This window comes from Scyliorhinus canicula, chromosome 7 (assembly GCF_902713615.1).
Source record: "Scyliorhinus canicula chromosome 7, sScyCan1.1, whole genome shotgun sequence".
Lineage (NCBI taxonomy): Eukaryota > Metazoa > Chordata > Chondrichthyes > Carcharhiniformes > Scyliorhinidae > Scyliorhinus > Scyliorhinus canicula.
The window spans coordinates 72,445,794-72,466,109 of NC_052152.1; the positions used below are offsets into that span (position 1 = coordinate 72,445,794).

General features: G+C 46.9%; 1 non-coding gene across 1 annotated transcript; it reads left to right on the forward strand.

The window, feature by feature from the left end:
* The first annotated feature begins 9,942 nt into the window (after positions 1–9,942).
* Positions 9,943–10,031, forward strand: trnar-ucg. The gene is given in 2 exon segments: positions 9,943–9,979; positions 9,996–10,031. It is a non-coding gene; the product is annotated as a tRNA-Arg (tRNA).
* The last annotated feature ends 10,285 nt before the right edge of the window (positions 10,032–20,316 follow it).

Consider the following 20,316-nt stretch of genomic DNA (forward strand, 5'->3'; position numbering starts at 1 on the left):
ATCCAATCTATAGGCGCTTCTATTTTCCTTTTGACCCAAGTTGTGTCATCCTGTCTAACTTGAGATGGTCTCGCAATGATGCTAGGACTCGTCGAGGAGCATGTATCACCGGTTGAGCTTCCTCTCTTAATTGCATTTTATAAGTGAAAGGCAGGACACCAAGGCTGTTGAATATTTCCGGAAGGACCTGTACAATGGACTCCACTTAGCCACTGTGTACTCAGTGCACAGTCAGTGCTAAAGATACTTTGCACCAATTCCAGTGCCTCACACGCTTCATCACCCAACAATGATTCATGACCTTCAGCAATAATTGAGAACTTTAGCTTGTGCACTTTGCTTTTCACTTGCACATCTAATTCGCTCATACCCAAAGTGTCAATCTTCTTATCATTGTAGTCTTTAAGTAAGACCGGCTTATTTTCAATTCTCAGCTTTAACTGCATGGTCTTAATATCACTTATACGGATTACGTTTGCCCTTGCACCAGTATCTAATTTAACAGTAATCAGCGATCAATTGATAATCAAAGGTACAGTCCATTTGTCCCTTGTTACTGCTGTAATATCACTTTCAATACTCCTTATACTTGTGGGCGGTATTTTATTTGATATGGCTTCATTTGCTGTGTCTTCATCTGACACCAGGCCAATGAAAAATGTGCCTTTTAAATTAGTGTCATTGATCACATTAATTGACTGCCCTGCATTAATTTTCTTATTTGAGAAACAGTGGGCGCGATTCTCCGCTGCCCACGACGGGTGGGAGAATAGCGGGAGGGCCTTCCCGACAATTTTCACGCCCTCCCGCTATTCTCCCCCCACCCCCCCACGGCCGCCCCACAACACGAATCGCTGCTCACCGTTTTTTACGGCGAACAGCGATTCTCCCCAGGCCGATGGGCCGAGTTCCCAGGCCTTTACGGCCGTTTTCACGAACGCGATCACACCTGCTCTCACCGTTCGTGAAAACGGCCGCAAAGTGCCGTCCCGGACAACCATGGCACCGATTGGGTGGCATGGGCCTGCGATCGGTGGGCACCAATCGCGGGCAGCGGGTCCGATACCCGCACACTATTTGTTCTTCCGCCGCCCCGCAGGATCAGTCCGCGGGGCGGCTGAGGGGCATGACGGTCCATGCATGCGCGGGTTTGATGCGTCTGCGTGATGATGTCATCCGCGCATGTGCAGCTGACGCCATTGTGCGCGTTAGCCAGCGTGACGCTTGGCGTGCGGACTTAGCAACAGTCGCTAAGCCTGCGTTGCCGTGCTTCGCGGGGCCCCGCTGCTAGCCCCGCCCGGGTGGGACAATCGGGTCCTGGGAGGGGGCGCGGAGGCTGCCGTGAAACACGGCCAGTTTCACGGCAGCCTTTACGACTCGCCGCATTTGCGGAGAGTCGCGCCCAGTGTTTCGTGTAATGATTCTTCTCTTTGCACTTTGTGCATATTTTGCCAAAAGCTGGACATTGCTTTGGTATGTGCTCATAACCACATTATTTACATGCGATGGCTGCATGTTCAGACCATTTGGAATAGCTGCTGAGACCATGGGCGGGATTCTCTGACGCCCGGCCGGGTCGGAGAATTGCCGGGGGTTGGGGTGAATCCCGCCCCGCAGCTCCGATGCCGGCTGCCAAATTCTCCGGAGCCGGTTTTTCAGGCGGGGTCGGGGATCGTGGCGCACCAGTTGGGGGCCATTGGCAGCGGCCTCCCGGCATTTCTCCGGACCCCGATGGGCCGGGTGGCCACCTGTTCTTGGCCAGTCCCGCCGGCGTGAAATGGGCATGGTCCATCCCAGCAGGACCTGGCTTGGAGGGCAGTTTGCAGGGTCCTTGGGGGGGGGGGGTGGTGGCCGCCGGTGGATCAGGCCCCGGGGGGTGCCCCCACAGTGGCCTGGCTCGTGATTTAGGGCTCTCCGATCTGCAGGCGGGACTGTGCCGTGGGGACACTCTTTCTCTCCACACCGGCCTCTGTCAGGCTCCGTGATGACCGGCGCGGAGAACAAACCCCCCTGCGCATGAGCAGCAAACATGCCAGCGGTTCTGCGCATGCGCCAGAACATGCCGGCGGTCCTGCGCATGCGCCAACTCGCGCCGGTCAGCGGAGGCTCCTCGGCACCAGTTGGCGCAGCGCCAACCCCTCCAGCACTGGCCTAGCCCCCACAAGTGCTGAGGATTCCACACTTTCTGGGCAGCCCGAGGCTGTAGTGGTTCACGCCACTCTTTGGCGCCGGTACGGCCCGCCCGCCGATTTTGGGAGAATCCCGGTCCATATTTCTTTTCTAAGAGTGTCACAACACCAAGGCAGCTGCACGCCTTGCAATATTCATGCCCAAACGTGTTGCATTAAACACATTAACATATTGTGCACCTAGTTCGCTAGCATGGCAAATTTCTGTGGCATCTTTTAATTGAAACTCATTTTCTTGTAAAAAATACCCTCCCACCTTAGTATCAAGCAATCCAAAAACAATTTAATCTCTAATCATGGAGGATTTCAGAGTCACAAAGTTGCTTAAGGGCAGTAAGAAAACTGTTGCATGATTAGTCAGTCATATGTTTCATTTTTCTTAGGTGCACAATGCTCGTCAAATTTTTTGATCAAAACATTAAACTTCTTACTGTCTTCCTCTTGCTCATGCTCAAATGTATTATATATTTCAATCACCTGCAGGACTGCTACCATGAGCAATGTCACAATTTTTCCCTCGTCCGGCTGTGCATGCAAACCAATGGCTGAGACAAATAGTGTGAAGTGCTTCTTAAATGTGCGCCAATTTGCATCCACATTATCAGTAAGTTCAAGTTGTTCTGGAGCTTTCAGAGTCTCCATTTAAAGAACCTATGTTTTTCTTGTAGCATTGTTGCTTCTTTGTTTGATGACTGTGCTGTTCAAAGCTCACCTGGTACCATGTTATGCTCGTGTACTACGATAATAAATGAATCAGTGTACAACAGAACATGGTGTTCAAGACTAGTTATCTAATGTTGAATATAACCAAACTATGGAGCTTCTAACCATGCTACTAACAGCTTCTGTAACTCTAACCATGACAGGTTTAGTCTGGTTCCAGTGTCCTGTTCCTCTTGCATGACACCTAGTGGTTGGAGTCTACACTGACAATAATAATAATCTTTCTTAATGTTACAAATAGACTTACATTAACACTGCAATAAAGTTGCTGTTCAAATCCCCTAGTCGCCACACTCCGGTGCCTGTTTGGGTACACTGAGGGAGAAGTCAAATGTCCAATTCACCGAACAAGCATATCTTTTGGAACTTGTGGGAGGAAACCGGAGCACCCTGAGGAAACCCAAGCAGTCACACAGAACATGCAGACTACGCACAGACAGTGACCCAAGCCAGGAATCAAACCCAGGTCCCTGGCACTGTGAAGCAACAGTGCCAACTTGCAGATGTTATATACACTACTTTATACACTTGTTTCTGCATATATTTACACTGAGGACTCTGGTGATTGGAGTCAGTCAGGGCTCTGGGTTTTGGAGACAGTGATGGTACTGGGTATCGGAGACGCTGAGGGCTTTGGATAGCGGAGAAAGTGCGGGCTTCAGGTATGCAAGACAATGAGGGCTCTTGTTCTCTGAAATAGTGGATTGCTTTGGTTATCAGAGATAGTGAGGGTCCTGGGTATTGGAAACCACAGAGACCCTGGATTGTGAACATGACACGTGCATGTGCTTGCTGAAGATACCTTGATATTGCAATGGAATTATTGCTTGGCACCAGCAGTTTCATATCATGTAAGTGAGACAAAAAAAGATAAATATCTATGATTGATCACATAACTAATTGTTTTGCAGCATAAAATGTTTTACTCTTTTACAAGGTTCCTTGGATATTTATCTGACGCAAGGGGATTTCAGATGCAAAATAGTTAAAAGCTCTATGTTAGCAATCTCACAACAGCATTTGAAGTGGAGGCTTGCTTGCAAATTATAAACCAGTGTCCAGCAACCTGTGAGTGAATGGTGAAGCTGAACTATGTTGGAGTTGGTGGAGATTAACATCCAGACTGAGAGCTTTGAAAGAAGGTTACAGGCCATAAATGGGCTTGCCTGGTTAACCGGCAGTGGAGGTTGTAACCCCAAGCCAATTCCATTCAAATGAGGCAGCATGTAGATTTGGTGCTGCTGCCTCTTTTTCATGTTTTGAGTGTAGAGCTGAGTGTCTGCCACACTGCTGGTGACCTCGACACTCAGCAGCGGGTGAAATAAAGTTGTGATGAAACCACATGGTGCGACCAATCTGCTCTTTTTTGAAGTCCCACTTAAATGGAAGCCAACTGAATAATATTGTAACCAAAGTTGTGGAAAATGGGTGGTGGATGCAGGGCTGGTGACATTGGTGGTAAAGGTGAGCACAAAGATAGATGCCATGGTTCTACTAAGGGCCAGGAAACAGTCAAGGATCATTCTCACAAATTAGGATGGTCAGCTGGCCAGAGAGGTCAATTCCCAGAGCCTGACGCTGCAGACCCAGCAGCAGTGCCCTCAGATGGCATGTTCAAGGTCAGCGAATGTATCTTAAGAGGGCATCTCCTATTCACACAAACAGTCTCTCACACTGTTCAATATTCTGCACACCATAGAACATAGAACACTAGAACACTACAGCGCAGTACGGGCCCTTTGCCCTCGATGTTGCGCCGAACTGTGAAACCATCTGAAGCCTATCTGACCTACACTATTCCATTTTCATCCATATGTCTATCCAGTGACCACTTAAATGCCCTTAAAGTTGGCGAGTCTACTACTGTTGCAGGCAGGGCGTTCCACACCCCTACTACTCTCTGAGTAAAGAAACTGCCTCTGACATCTGTCCTATATCTATTACCCCTCAATTTAAAGCTATGTCCCCTCGTGTTGGTCATCACCATCCGAGGAAAAAGACTCTCACTGTCCACCCTATCTAACCCTCTGACTATCTTATATGTCTCTATTGTCACCTCTCAGCCTTCTCCTCTCTAATGAAAACAACCTCAAGTGCCTGAGCCTTTCCTCGTAAGACCTTCCCTCCATACCAGGCACCATCCTAGTAAATCTCCTCTGAACCCTTTCCAAAGCTTCCACATCCTTCCTATAATGTGGTGACCAGAACTGCACGCATTAGTCCAGGTGCGGCCGCACCAGAGTTATGTACAGCTGCAGCATGACCTTGTGGCTCCGAAACTCAATCCCCCTGCTGATAAAGGCTAGCACACCATATGCCTTCTTAACAGCCCTATTAACCTGGGTGGCAACTTTCAGGGATTTATGTACCTGGATGCCGAGATCTCTCTGTTCATCTACACTACCAAGAATCTTGCCATTAGCCCAGTACTCTGCATTCCTGTTACTCCTTCCAAAGTGAACCACCTCACACTTTTCCGCATTAAACTCCATCTGCCACCTCTCAGCCCAGCTCTGCAGCTTATCTATGTCCCTCTGTATCCTATAACATCCTTCAGCACTATCCACAACTCCACCGACCATCGTGTCATCTGCAAATTTACTAACCTATCCTTCTACACTCTCTTCCAGGTCATTTGTAAAAATGACAAACAGCAGTGTCCCCAAAACAGATCCTTGTGGTACACCACTAGTAACTGAACTCCAGGATGAACATTTTCCATCAACCACCACCCTCTGTCTTCTTTCAGCTAGCCAATTACTGATCCAAACCGCTAAATCACCTTCAATTCCATACTTCCTTATTTTCTGCAATAGCCTACCGTGGGGAACCTTATCAAACGCCTTACTGAAATCCATATACACCACATCAACCGCTTTACCCTCATCCACCTGTTTGGTCACCTTCTCAAAAAACTCAATAAGTTTTGTGAGGCATGACCTACCCTTCACAAAACCGTGTTGACTATCGCTAATCAACTTGTTCTTTTCAAGATGATTATAAACCCTATCTCTTATAACCTTTTCCAACATTTTACCCACAACCGAAGTAAGGCTCACAGGTCTATAATTACCAGGGTTGTCTCTACTCCCCTTCTTGAACAAGGGGACAACATTTGCTATCATCCAGTCTTCCGGCACTATTCCTGTCGACAAAGACGACATAAAGATCAAGGACAAAGGCTCTGCAATATCCTCCCTGGCTTCCCAGAGAATCCTAGGATAAATCCCATCTGGCCCAGGGGACTTATCTATTTTGACATTTTCCAAAATTGCTAACACCTCCTCCTTATGAACCTCAATTCCACCTAGCCTGGTCGACTGCACCTGAGTGTTCTCCTCGACAACATTGTCTTTCTCCAGTGTAAACACTGACGAAAAATATCCATTTAACGCTTCCCCTATCTCCTCTGATTCCACACACAACTTTCCACTACTATCCTTGATTGGCCCTAATCTTACTCTAGTCATTCTTTTGTTCTTGATATACCTATAGAAAGCCTTAGGGTTTTCCTTGATCCTATCCGCCAACGACTTTTCGTGTCCTCTCCTCGCTCTTCTTAACTCTCCCTTTAGGTCCTTCCTGGCTAACTTGTAACTCTCAAGTGCCCTAACTGAGCCTTCATGTCTCATCCTAACATAAGCCTTCTTCTTCCTCTTGACAAGTGCTTCAACTTCCTTCGTAAACCACGCTTCCCTTGCTCGACAACTTCCTCCCTGCCTGACAGGTACATACTTATCAAGGACACGCAGTAGCTGTTCCTTGAAAAAGCTCCACATTTCGATTGTACCCATCCCCTGCAGTTTCCTTCCCCATCCTATACATCCTAAATCTTGCCGAATAGCATCATAATTGCCTTTCCCCCAGCTTTAATTCTTGCCTTGCGGTATATACCTATCCCTGCCCATTGCTAAAGTAAACATAACCGAGTTGTGATCACTATCACCAAAGTGCTCACCTACATCTAAATCTAACACCTGGCCGGGTTCATTACCCAGTACCAAATCCAATGTGGCCTCGCCCCTTGTTGGCCTGTCTACATACTGAGTCAGAAAACCCTCCTGCACACACTGTACAAAAACTGACCCATCTATAGTACTCGAACTATAGTATTTCCAGTCAATATTTGGAAAGTTAAAGTCCCCCATAACAACTACCCTGTTACTCTCGCTCCTGTCGAGAATCATCTTTGCAATCCTTTCCTCTACATCTCTGGAACTATTCGGAGGTCTATAGACAACTCCCAATAGGGTGACCTCTCCTCTCCTGTTCCTAACCTCGGCCCATACTACCTCAGTAGACGAGTCCTCAAGCGTCCATATTCCCATCATTCACACAGCAGCACCCGCTGGTATTCAGGACTCATCATCGGGCACTAACTAGTGGAGTACCTCAGGGATCAGTGCTAGGACCCCAGCTATTCACAATATATATTAATGCAGGATATATAGATGCAGGAACAAAATATAACATCTCTAAATGACACCACGTTGGGTGGGAGAGTGAGCTGTGAGGAGGATGCAGAGATCCTTCAGTGTGATTTGGACAAGTTGAGTGAGCGGGCAAATGGATGTATAATTTGGAAAAATGTGAGGCTCTCCACTTTGGCCGCAAAAACAAGAAGGCAGGCTATTATCTGAATGGCCATAAATTAGGAGAGGAATGTGTAACGAGACCTGGGTGCCCTCGTACACCAGTAACTAAAGGTAAGCATGCAGGTGCAGCAGGCAGTAAAGAAAGCAAATGGAATGTTGGCCTTCATAGTGAGAGGATTCGAGTGCAGGAGCAGGGATGTCTTGCTGCAATTATACAGGTGAGGCCACACCTGGAATATTTTGTGCAGCTTTGGTCTTCTTTTTCGAGGAAGGATGTTCTTGCTCTAGAGGGAGTGCAACGAAGATTTAACAGGCTGATTCCTGGGATGGCAGGACTGATGGATGAGGAGAGATTGAATCAGATAGGTTTGTATTCGCTGGAGTTCAGAAGAATGAGGGGGGATCTCATAGAAACCTATAAAATTCTAACAGGACCAGACAGGGTAAATGCAGAAAGAATGTTCCCAATGGTAGGTGTGCCCAGAACCAGAGGTCACCGTCTGAAGATACTGTTTAGATACTGTAGAGATGAGGAGGAATTTCTTCACCCAGGGAGTGGTCGGCCTGTGGAATTCATTACCACAGGAAGGAGTTGGGACCAAAACATTGTATTGTTTTCAAGGAGCAGTTTGATATAGCACTGGGGTGAAGGGGAACAAAGGATACGGCGGGAAAGTGGGATTAGGCTATTGATTTCTATGATCAGCCATGATCATAATTAATGGTGGGGTACGCTCAAAGGGCCGAATGGCCTCCTTCTGCTTCTATTTTCTATGTTTCTATAAACTAACATCCAGATGGTCGAACTCATCCTCACGCACCTACTATTGCATCCAGCTCACAATCACCTCTCAGTGCCTCCATATGCTTTTAGTTCTATTCCAGGCACATCACCTAAATACAGTTGCTACAAATGCTACCCTCTCTCTTAGGGGATAAGGTGGCACACATAGCGGGGAGCAGAGCAGAGTCTCCTGGGCAAAAGGATACCTGCCTCTACTAAGCTTGCTCTTTGAACCATGGTGGAAACTGCAACATGGACAATGGGCAGGATTCTCCGTAGCCCGACGCAGAAATCAAGAATGGCGATTGGGGGGGGAGAATGGCTCCCGCGCCGAAATCTTGGGCAGATACTGGTTTGATGCCGGTTCACGATGCTCCACCCCTTCCAAAACGGTATCATTGGGACAGGCGCCACGAGCAGTCGAAACCCAGTCTGCATATAATTATTGGGATTCTCCACCAGCGATTCTCCACTCCGATGGGCTGCGTTCCCGACAGGGTGGGCCACATGTGGTTTAAGCAGTCGGGAGCCTGGCGTGCTGGCTGCAGTCAGTGTCCAGAGCCGCCACACTCGGCTGAGATCCGTGCCACTGGCCGGGGAACGTCTGCCAGGGCTGGGGAGAGTGGTGGGGGCTGGCCAGGAGCTGTAGGGTTGGGGTGGACCGGTATGCGGTCCAGCACAGCCGCCATTTTTTCTGACGCAACCAGCGCGTGTGTGGGGTTTGTAGGGATGCACAGCTGCAGCCTGTCAGCCCTGTGCATGTGCGACCTGGGACCTGGCGATTCTCCGACTATTTTCCGCGTGGTCTGCCGGCTTTTCATGCGGCGCCGGTGCTAGCCCCTCACCGGTACCGGAATCGGTGAGAGTTTTGTGCCGATTGTCCCATGTGAAACACCACGGATCCTCCGTGGGCACTAGAATTTGCCTCAGGAACGGAGAATCCAGCCCCATGTCTAGCAGAGTCCTTGAAACTTTATGGCTAATGCCTTATGCCTTATTCCCCAAATGACTGCCATTCTGCTGTCTGGCATCATGTGCAGGCTGCTGATGGTGTGGCCATGGGTCGCTTCTCAGCCCATCATCCTTCCGTGACACCAACCTTCCCCTTTGAATCCTTGCTTTCAGACACCCACTCACACAGCCACAGCAATCCCAGGAAGGAGAAGGAAAGTAGCAGCACAGCACTGTATGATGAAGCTGTTTGATCTGACAGCCATAGTTTCCAGCTTAGTTACAAACACTACATCTATATTTCAGGCTAACATAGAGTTGGGATCAACACGTAGTGTGTAAATGGGTGTATGTGGGCTGTAACATAGCCAAGCGTAAAGGATAGCTTTTCACAATCCCACTAGAGGCCGAGCTTACAAACAAGTTTGGCTGCAGAGAATGCAAAAGAGGACCTCAATACGGTGACATTCAGGACAGTGCTGAAGGTGGATGCACAGAGAGATAGTGGAAGTATTAACTGGTCTGCCAGACTTGCCCCTGTTGTTGTCAAGGACATGGTTGAATCTGACTCCACTTGACAGAGAAAGTCCCAAGAGCTTGTCCTTCATGCAGCCTCTGCTTCATCCACCAGAGACGCTGCAACTACTGCCCCTAAATCGGTGGCAGCCTTTGTGTGGATGATGTGTGGATTACAGGCGGTGGCCGCGTGGCCTAATGGATCAGGCATCTGACTTCGGTGAATCTGATGATGACATCAGAAGATTGCAGGTTCGAGTCCTGTCGTGGTCATTTCGGGCAGCACGGTAGCATTGTGGATAGCACAATTGCTTCACAACTCCAGGGTCCCAGGTTCGATTCCGGCTTGGGTCACTGTCTGTGCGGAGTCTGCACATCCTCCCCGTGTGTACGTGGGTTTCCTCCGGGAGCTCCAGTTTCCTCCCACAGTCCAAAGATGTGCAGGTTAGGTGGATTGGCCATGATAAATTGTCTTTTGTGTCCAAAATGACCCTTAGTGGTTGGTGGGGTTACTGGGTTATGGGGATGGGGTGGAGGTGTTGACCTTGGGTGGGGTGCTCTTACCAAGAGCCGGTGCAGACTCGATGGGCCGAATGGCCTCCTTCTGCACTGTAAATTCTATGATTCTATGATGTGGAGATGCAGGTGTTGGACTGGGGTGAGCACAGTAAGAAGTCTTACAACACCAGGTTAAAGTCCAACATGTTTGTTTCAAACATTAGCTTTCGGAGCATACCTGAGGAAGGAGCTGTGCTCCGAAAGCTAGTGTTTGAAACAAACATGTTGGACTTTAACCTGGTGTTGTAAGACTTCTTACTTTGTGTGGATGGGTCACCTGGTTCTCCGCCATTGCAATGAGCATTCTGAAAAACGTTCAGGCCAATCTGGGAATTCACAACAGCAGTATTTATTTATTCTTCATGCCATAGCCCTCTCTGAGCACAATAGAAACGCAATTGGAACTTAACCAGCCTCCACACATACAAAGATCTTTGTCCAGCATGAATCTTTTTTTAAATTCAGAGTACCCTATTCTTTTATTTTCTCATTAAGGGGCAATTTAGCGTGGCCAATCCACCTACCTTGCACATCTTTTGGGTTGTTGGGGTGAGACCCACACAGACATGGGGAGAATGTAAAAACTCCACATGGATAGTGACCCAGGGCCCGGATCGAAGCCGGTCCTCTGCGCTGTGATGCAACAGTGCTAACAAATGCATCTTCTAGTTTATATGGCCAAACTTGGGGGCAGTGTAATTACCAGAATGAATAACAAGGCATTGAGCATATGGGGGCATCCAATTAAAATATATTTACATGTTCATATCAAATAGTTGTCTGGTCTGTGCTGAGGATCCTTAGAAATCACAGACTTGTTATGGTGCAGAAAGAGGACATTTGGCCCATTGTGTCTGGAGCAGCTCTCCAAATGAGCACCATGACTTGGTGCCATTCTTCTGCCTTAGCCCCATTTCCCGAAACATTATTTCTATTCAAGTAATCATCTAATGCTGCCTTGAGTGCTTCAATGGATCCTAACTCTACCGCACTTCAGGCCCTTCAGGCACTTCAGGCAGTGTATTCCAGACCCGAACCAATTGTGTGAAAACGTTTCTTCTCACATCACATTTGCTTCTTTTGCAAATAACTTTGCAAATCTGTGCCCTCTCATTCTTGATCCTTTTATGAGCAGGAACAGTTCCCTCGATCTACTCCATCCAGCCCCTGGATAATTTTGAACACCAACTTGTCCATGCACTTTTGAAGTTCTACTCTGTCCTTGTCACAGTTTACAATACTTGCATATCAACTGCAATATCCCTGTACACTAAGATGGCGATCATTACTATATGTCAGGTAAAGCAATGGTCTGAATACCAACCCCTGGGGAAAACGATTACAAATCTTCCACCAGCCTAAAAAATATCCATTGAGCATCACTTTCACTTAATTTTTCATTTACAGCACAAAATTATGAGGGGCATAGATAGGGTAGCTGGGAAACAAAATTCACCGTAGTAGAAGGGTCAATAATGGGGCATAGATTTAAGGTAATGGGCAGGAAATTTACAGAGTATTTGAGGAAAACCTTTTTCACCCAGAAGCTGGTGGTAATCTGGAAGTTGTTGCCTGAAAGGACGGATAGAGGCAGGAACCCTCACAACAATTAATAAACATTTAGATGAGCATTTGAAACAACATTGGATAAAAAGCTACAGGCCAAGTGCTGGAAAATGGCACCAGAATAGATAGGTTCTTGATGGCCGGCGCAGACATGATGGGCCAAAGGGCCTCTCTTTGTGCTGCAAAGGTCCATGACTCGACTCTGTTTCCTATCATTCAGCCAATTTTGTATTTACATTGTTCTGTCCCTTTTATTCCGCGAACTCTCGATATTCTCACAAGTTTGTTGTGTGACATTGTTTTGAATGCCTTCTGAAAGTCCATCAAAAGCATTACTCATTTGACTCTTTCTGTTACCTCCTCAAAAAATGACAGCAAGTTAATTAAACACAATTTCCTTTTTAGAAATCCATGCTGACTCTTCGTAATTAATTCAAATGTGGCTACTAGTTTTATCCCAAATAATTGTTTCGAGAAGCTTGCCCACCACTTATATTAAGCTAACTGGCCTGTGGCTGTCCTGAGGCTATTTGTACAAGCTTTTTTGAACAAGGTCTTAAGACATACTTGCATGACACAAAATGGTCAAAAATCTGATCATTGTTGGTTTCCTGATCCAGCATCCCCCATTCTGTTCTTGTGTCACTGACAACCTTTTTATTCATTTCTGACTCCAATTTGAAACCATGCCTATTTTTATTTTGCCTTGTTTAACTTGCATGTGGTTCTGTTTTGATTTTCTGGTCGTGATTTTGAATCTCCAGTCCTGAAGAAGAATCATATTTGACTTTAAATTCTAGCTCAGCTTTGCTCTCCACAGACGCTGCTTTGTATTTTCTGTTATTTTCGGTTATTATTTCAGATTTCCAAAACCAGCACTATTTTATTTTTTATTTTATTCTGTTGAATTGGATGTCGCATGAAACGGACTTCATAATGATTGTGGAAACTGGATTATATATTTCGCAGCTCAGACTAATCAGTATAGGTGACGGATTTAAACAGATATGTTTCCACTCAGGTTAGCTTGAACTTTTAATTTACATAAATTCATTTCCACAGCACTTAATTCAGTTCACACAGCAGGCGTACCTTTCATCATTTACACATTGAAATAAGAAGTGACTGCTCTCATTGATTTTTAATCTTAAACCAAAACCTCTTAATCCCTGCCATTTACATGAGATTGTAAAAATTGATGTTCACCTGTGTTTGCGCGCATCACTTATATTGCGGGAATATTGCCTTCCATTGCAGTTTGCCTCAGCAAGCTGGAAAAACAGTACGAGTTAAGAGATAACAATGTTTCCTGGTGTAGCTGTGCTGCATTCAAGTGATGCATATGTAATCGACCACATGCCACTGCACTATTTTTTGGCTTTGCCGTATTTTGACTTTTTCAAGTTCCATTATAATTTCTTTTCATAATTTGTAAAAATACATAAAATAGCCTGAGGAGTGGCCTCAAAGTTGTTTGAGAGGTCTTTTTGCAAAAATAAAAAATAAAAAAAATCAATCGTCACTCTTCTTGAGAATTGAATTTGGGTAGTTTTTCAACTTAAGGGCAGAATCATTCCAGAAGTCGACAAAATCTGATTTTGGGCGGACAAGGCAGCGTTTGACCAGACGACATTGATGGTGTTTTTTTTCCTCTGCCATTTGTTTGAAAATGCAGAGACACAAGTTTCATGTCAGATTGCTGTTGGTGAGGCTGCTGATTTACCTGCCCCCTGTGACCTCAGAATTTCAGGAATCTGGGTGCAATATTTAAAAGCCTCCTGTGGACAGACCTAGTACTTCCAAAGGGATAGGAAGTTGCTGGGAACTGTTGGCTACTGAAGCCAAGAGAAATGCTGCCCCTACATTTAGCTATGCCTCTCTCTGGGAGGGAGAGAGCCTACTAGATGCAGTGGATGCATACTGTGATGTCCTCTACGCTGTAACTGAGTGAAGATCACCAAGCAAGGTGACCAATCCAGCATGGGAGGTGGTGGCAGCAGTGGGCAGTGCCAATGGTCTCCAAAGGAGGAGAGCCATCCTGTTCCAAAAGACGATGAATAATCTCCTCCATTCCTACAGGGCAAACCACTCTTCTCATCGCTCCCAAATCACACATGAAAAGAACAATCACACATGCACAAGGACCCCACACAATGTTAGCTCATGGGACACCAACACTAACTCTCCCACACACACACACCTTCTTCTCTCCTGTGGGTCATGTCCTAATCCCATCCACGGCCCCACTCACCACCCACACAGACTAGGCATCATAGATCATCATAGAATTTACAGTGCGGAAGGAGGCCATTTGGCCCATCGAGTCTGCACCGGCCCTTGGAAAGAGCAGCCAACTTAAGCCCCACACTTCCATCCTATCCCCGTAACCCAGTAATCCCACCTAACCTTTTTTTGGGACACTAAGGGGAAATTTAGTATGGCCAATCAACCTAAACTGCACATCTTTGGACTGTGGGAGGAAACCGGAGCACCTGGAGGAAACCCACACAGACAGGGGGAGAACGTGCAGACTCTGCACAAACAGTGACCCAAGCCGGGAATCGAGCCTGGAACCCTGGAGCTGTGAAGCAACCGTGTTAACCACTTAGTTACCATGCTGCCCATCCTTACTATCTGGCCTGGCATGCACCTTGCTTACACTCTCTCCATCTGTCTTCATGAAGGACTGGTGGAGGAATGGCTGAACTCCAGATTCTCACAAATTTTGAAGATGGAGCAATTCAGCTGGGCAGAGAGGCCGTGGACCGTTTGTGTGCTGATAGGGAGGTTGGCAGTGCTCAGCCAAGTCAGGATCCAGCACTGCAGCATACATCATACAGTCATGGTGTGAGTGATGGCTTCTGTTTCACAGCTTCCTGCCATACATTAATAATCTCTCTTTTCTTCCGCAGGCACATCAGGGAGGTAGCTGAGAGGGTGAAGGATGGACTCCAGTCTAGGAAGAGCACAAACGAGTGTTCCACAGACATCAACATTGTTGCCCCATCAGAGTGCTCACACCCACCCTCCACCAGCGTAGAGGCACAGACCTCAGTGGGACCTAGTTCTAGAGCAGCGTCAGGGTCACAATCTGGTGAGCATATCACACTGTCTTATCCACAGCAGACAGAGGCAGGAACATCTCAGACTGCTGGCACTCAGAGGATTGCTGGATGCCTGGAATCTGCTGAGTCCCAGGCAGATGAGGAGCCTCTGGTCTCGGTCATGCCTCAGTTTCTGCAGCTGCAAAGACGCGCTTAGGAAGAGATGACTGCTGCACTCCTCAGGTTGTAAGGCAGCTGCAGGAGTCCATCCACTTTTAGACCAAGGTGATAGCGCTGACATGCCAATGTACGAAGATCAGCACCAGTAGGGTGGCAGCTGCCGTGGAGACCATTGTCCAGGACATCTGTCCTGCACTGCTGTAGGAGCCACACTCCATGGGTGAGACACTTGCTGGTATCCATCAGTGTCAATGCCAGAGGGGGGTGGAGCATCTTGAGCTCACTCAAGTTACCCCTTTATCTAAAAGGAGACAGCTGGGAGCCCTCAGGCACCCATTAGTGCCTGGAAGGTGCAGTTGCACAGCAAGGGCATGGGTGCTATTCACTTGTCCTTAATGTTAACTAGTGCAAAACTCCGACCATTGTCACCTTCTCAATAGCTCCTTTTCATGATGAGAAGTTTTCCTGTCAGTGTGAAGTGAAAGCTTGGTTCCTGCACAAGATAAAGGCAGGTACTGTCCAGGCGCTCCACCCCATGCTGTGTGCAACCTTCTCAGTAGACTTATAGTGAGCCTTCACAGTAACTGGACATATAAGTCACGCCTACATCTTGATGGGAATTATCATTGCTGGCAGAATGCCCTGGGTTAGCATCACAGATTTCCGTCATTCTCCCTGTGTATTATCAGGCATTCAGAAACCTCCATCATCAGCCAAAGGGCTGCCACTCGGTTAAGTAGTGTGCTTATTGTGGTTTTAACATCCGTCAGAGCTGCCAAAGGCTATGAGCACAGACGTGCAGATGATGGAGGAGTCCATCCAAGACATGAGTGCTGCCATATGTCGAGCATATGCGTACATGACCTCCTCCATAAAAACGTTAGTGACTCTCATGGAGATAAGAATCCAGCAGGCCAGATATTGGATAGGGCAGCACGGTAGCATTGTGGATAGCACAATCACTTCACAGGTCCAGGGTCCCAGGTTTAATTCCGGCTTGGGTCACTGTCTGTGCGGAGTCTGCACATCCTCCCCGTGTGTGCGTGGGTTTCCTCCGGGTGCTCCGGTTTCCTCCCACAGTCCAAAGATGTGCAGGTTAGGTGGATTGGCCATGATAAATTGCCCTTAGTGTCCAAAATTGCCCTTAGTGTTGGGTGGGGTTACTGGGTTATGGGGATAGGGTGGAGGTGTTGACCTTGGGTAGGGTGCTCTTTCCGAGAGCCGGTGCAGACTCGATGGGCCGAATGGCCTCTTTCAGCACTGTAAATGCTATAAAAAATGTGCTGGAGATGTGTGCTGATCTGTACACCAATGCCTTTGTCTGGCAAGGCCTCCTACTCTCCGATGGGAGATGATGTTTCTCCTTCTCTGCAACTCCTTGGCCAAAGCCTCTGGAGCAGCATCGGAAAATCTTGGAACCCTTTCTCTGCCATGCTTTGTCATCATACAGTGTTCTTCTAGCTCACAATCTCTTCAGTAACCAGTTCCAGCACCTTCTTAAACTACAATCCACCTTATCTTTGAGTGCAGTGGGTTGGTTTAAAGCAGTGCAGGCCAGCCTGAACACATCTTTGCCTCTCACAATTTTGCAGCCCTTGCTCACTTGTGTAATCACTCAGCAGCGTTCTTGGTCTCGCTGCATGTAGACATATTATAAATGGAAAGACAACACAATGTTGGTGTGCTGCCTGCATCAGAATTAAGGCATGCAGGTTAATCGCACATCACAATCCTCATATCTTTTTCCAACCTTATCAAATTTGTGGCCTTCATCTCTGCCTCCCCCTTAGATACAACACCGAGCAGTCATCTATTATTAATTGACATGTGCTTAACATTTTAATTATTTAATAAATAAAATATTTATTGGGATATATATGTATTTTATGTGTAAATATTTTTTATATTTGCATATATTTTATATTTGTACAAATGTAAGACATATGAATAGTTTATAGGTAGGTTTTCATATATTTTTGTCTGTCACATAAATGTGTGCATTACCTAAATAGCGTCTCAGTAAGCCAATCTACTAAAGTACTGGTTTATTATATTCTCCTGAGAATCACTTGATGTTACAGATCTGACTCCTGTGATTGCAACACTTTGTAGAACTTGTCATTAACATTCTCTTCACGGGACGAGGTGTCATTGCACTGACATAGTCGCTGAATTGCATTTCTCATTGAAAACCTCAGTTAATATGTGGTGTATAAAGAACAGATGCAGCGGAAGGAGTTAAAGTTTATAATTCAATCTGTTGGCCATGATGACATCATAGGTTAATTATTGGTCTGTTGCTACAAGATAAATAAATATGTCTAAGCCACGTAAACAAGTGGAGATGATTAAACTATAATAGTGAATTTATGTTGCATTTTTAATAAATAGTAATAAGTAATTGAGGTCACTATAACCCTGGCAGGGGCCTGGTGAAATGGTCAGAAATAGACCAGGGCCCATTTATTTTCAGTTTTCCTGGCCTCTGTGACACTCATCATCGACGTCAGGAAGCATAGCACGACACACACTCCCATCTGCATCAATGACTCCGAAGTGAAGATCGTCGACAGCTTTAAGTTCCTGAGGGTCACCATCACCAACAGTTTGTCCTGGTCCACTGACATTGATGCAACAATCAAGAAAGCCCAACAACGTCTCTACTTCCTACGGAAGCTAAAGAAATTTGGCATGTCTGCATCGACTCTCACAAACTTCTACAGATGTGCGATAGAGAGCACCCTATCTAGCTGCACCACAGCTAGATGTGGCAACTGCTTGGTCCAAGATCGCAAAAAACTGCAGAGTGTGGTGAACTTAGCCCAACGCATCACACAAGGTTGACACCCCAACATTGATTCTGTATACACCTCCTGCTGCCTCAGGAAGGCAGACAGCATTGTCAGAGACCCTTCCCACCCAGGCATTGCCTTCTTCCAGACCCTTCCATCAGGCAGAAGGTACAGAAGTCTGAAGACCCGCACATCCAGACATAGGAACAGCTTCTTCCCCACAGCTACAAGACTCCTCAACAACTCTCCTTCAGACTGATCTGTTCCCTGTAAGAATACTATTCATGATGCCCTGCGCTGCTCTTGCTCATGTATTTGCTTTGTTTTGGTTCCTGTTCCGCACTGTAACCAATCACTGTTTGTCGATGTGCCATTTGTCAATGTTCTCTGTTGATTATTCTCTTTGTCTACTATGTACGGACTATGCATGTTCCCTCGGCCGCAGTAAAATATTTTTCACTGTACTTCGGTACATGTGACAATAAATCAAATCGTCGTCATCACCACCGTCATCAGTGTTAGCCTAAAGGCTGGGATGCATTGATACATGGGCTTAAAGGAACAATATCAAAGAACTCTGGCAAAATAGAAACATTTCCGGGATTGTGCTCCTTTGAGCTCATTCTGCTCGGTGAGTATTAAATTGCCTTGTTCTATCTGATTAAGAAACTTAATCGTGTATTTATATATTATAGCTGCTTCCTTCTATTTTGCACGACCATTACTTAGAGCAATAATCAAATGCAGAGGATTAAGTAAGTAACCATGATCCACAAAGGGACACAGACACTTCTCTCGAGGAGGGACGGAGGATGCTCCATTTGTGAGCATCCAACCTTTCAGCGTTAGATGGATGCAGTTTTTCAGTGGCAGTTTGCGTAGAAGTCTTATGAGAGCAGGGAGCCACAGAGAGGTTGCAAAAATGGAGATTTAATTTATTGGCAGAGGTGGTCGATGAATTACATAGGCGTTCGGTATCTAAAATTGTATAACATCCATGACGACGCTGGGCAATTAAATTTTCTTAATCTTTCTAAACCTGCTGCTATGTCTTGATGTGTCCTCAGGATCCATGGCAGAGGTGGAGATGGCCTGCTAGCTGCCGTGCACTGTTGTCTGAAATGGCGGAAGTGCTCTGTAGGGTTGTGAGCTGGTGGGTCGCTGCCTGCTTTCAGGGTGTTGCTGTGTGGTGGTGCCACCATCCTCGGTCTGCGGGGCTGGAGCTAATTCGGTCACAGGAAAAGGGAAGCCAGATGGACTGTACACTCCCAGAATCTCCTGGGTGGAAGCCCCAGAGCTATGCAACAGCTTCTCCTCCTCACTATGGGTACTTGAAGACCCCTGGCTTCCTTCTTGGGATAGAAGGGTAGCTGGAGTGAGGTCAATAAGCCCTACCACCCTCTGGCGATGGCACTCATGGATGCCCATTAGTGCCTGCACCATGGAGTTCATGGCCTGCACCACCGATTGCACATCCTGGAGCATGGAGTTCATGCCCTGCACCGTAGAGTACACATGCTTCACCATGGAGTTCATGCCCTGCACCGTAGAGTACACATGCTTCACCATGGAATTCATGCCCTGCACCACGGATTGCACATCTTGCACCATAGAGTACACGTGCTTAACCATGGAGTTCATGCCCTGCACCATAGAGTACACATGCTTCACCATGAAGTTCATGCCCTGCACCATGGATTGCACATCCTGCAGCATTGAGTTAATGACCTGCATCACGGATTGCAAATCCTGCAGCATGGAGTTCATGTCCTGTGCCATGTAGTGCACATGCTTAACCATGGAGTTCATGCCCTGCACCACGGAGTGCACATCCTGCAGCATGGCGATTATGCCCTGCACCACGGAGTGCACATCCTCCACCATGGAGTTCATGCCCTGCACCACGGAGTGTACATGCTTCACCATGCCCTGCACCATGGAGTGCACACCCTGCAGCATGAAGTTCATGCCATCTACCAGTGCACGGCGGACGTCTTGCACCAAAGCTCCTACTGCCGCCACCACCCTTGCAATGCTGACTTGGCCGCCTCAGAGTGTCTGCATGATGTCTTTGGATGAAGGATGAAATTGTCATGCGGATGCTGTGATGAGGCGGCTACTGAAGGAGTGACGTTTCAGCAGGGCTGGAGTTCTCCCCAGAGCATGGGCAGACACTTAGCATGTAAAATCTGCACAGAGTGCTTCATAAAATGTTGTTGTAATGAGTCCTTAGATGCCAGTCATTGGAACCCAGCACTTCTACATGGTATCAGGAGTTGTCAGATTGTCACAGAGACTTCACCCCATTAACCGGCTTGTATTCAACAAAATCATTACAAAGTTTAAAAAAGAGTCGCGCATCTACTGCAATGCTGGACTACCACACAAATCCAAGAAGGTACAGGCACACAGTTTACT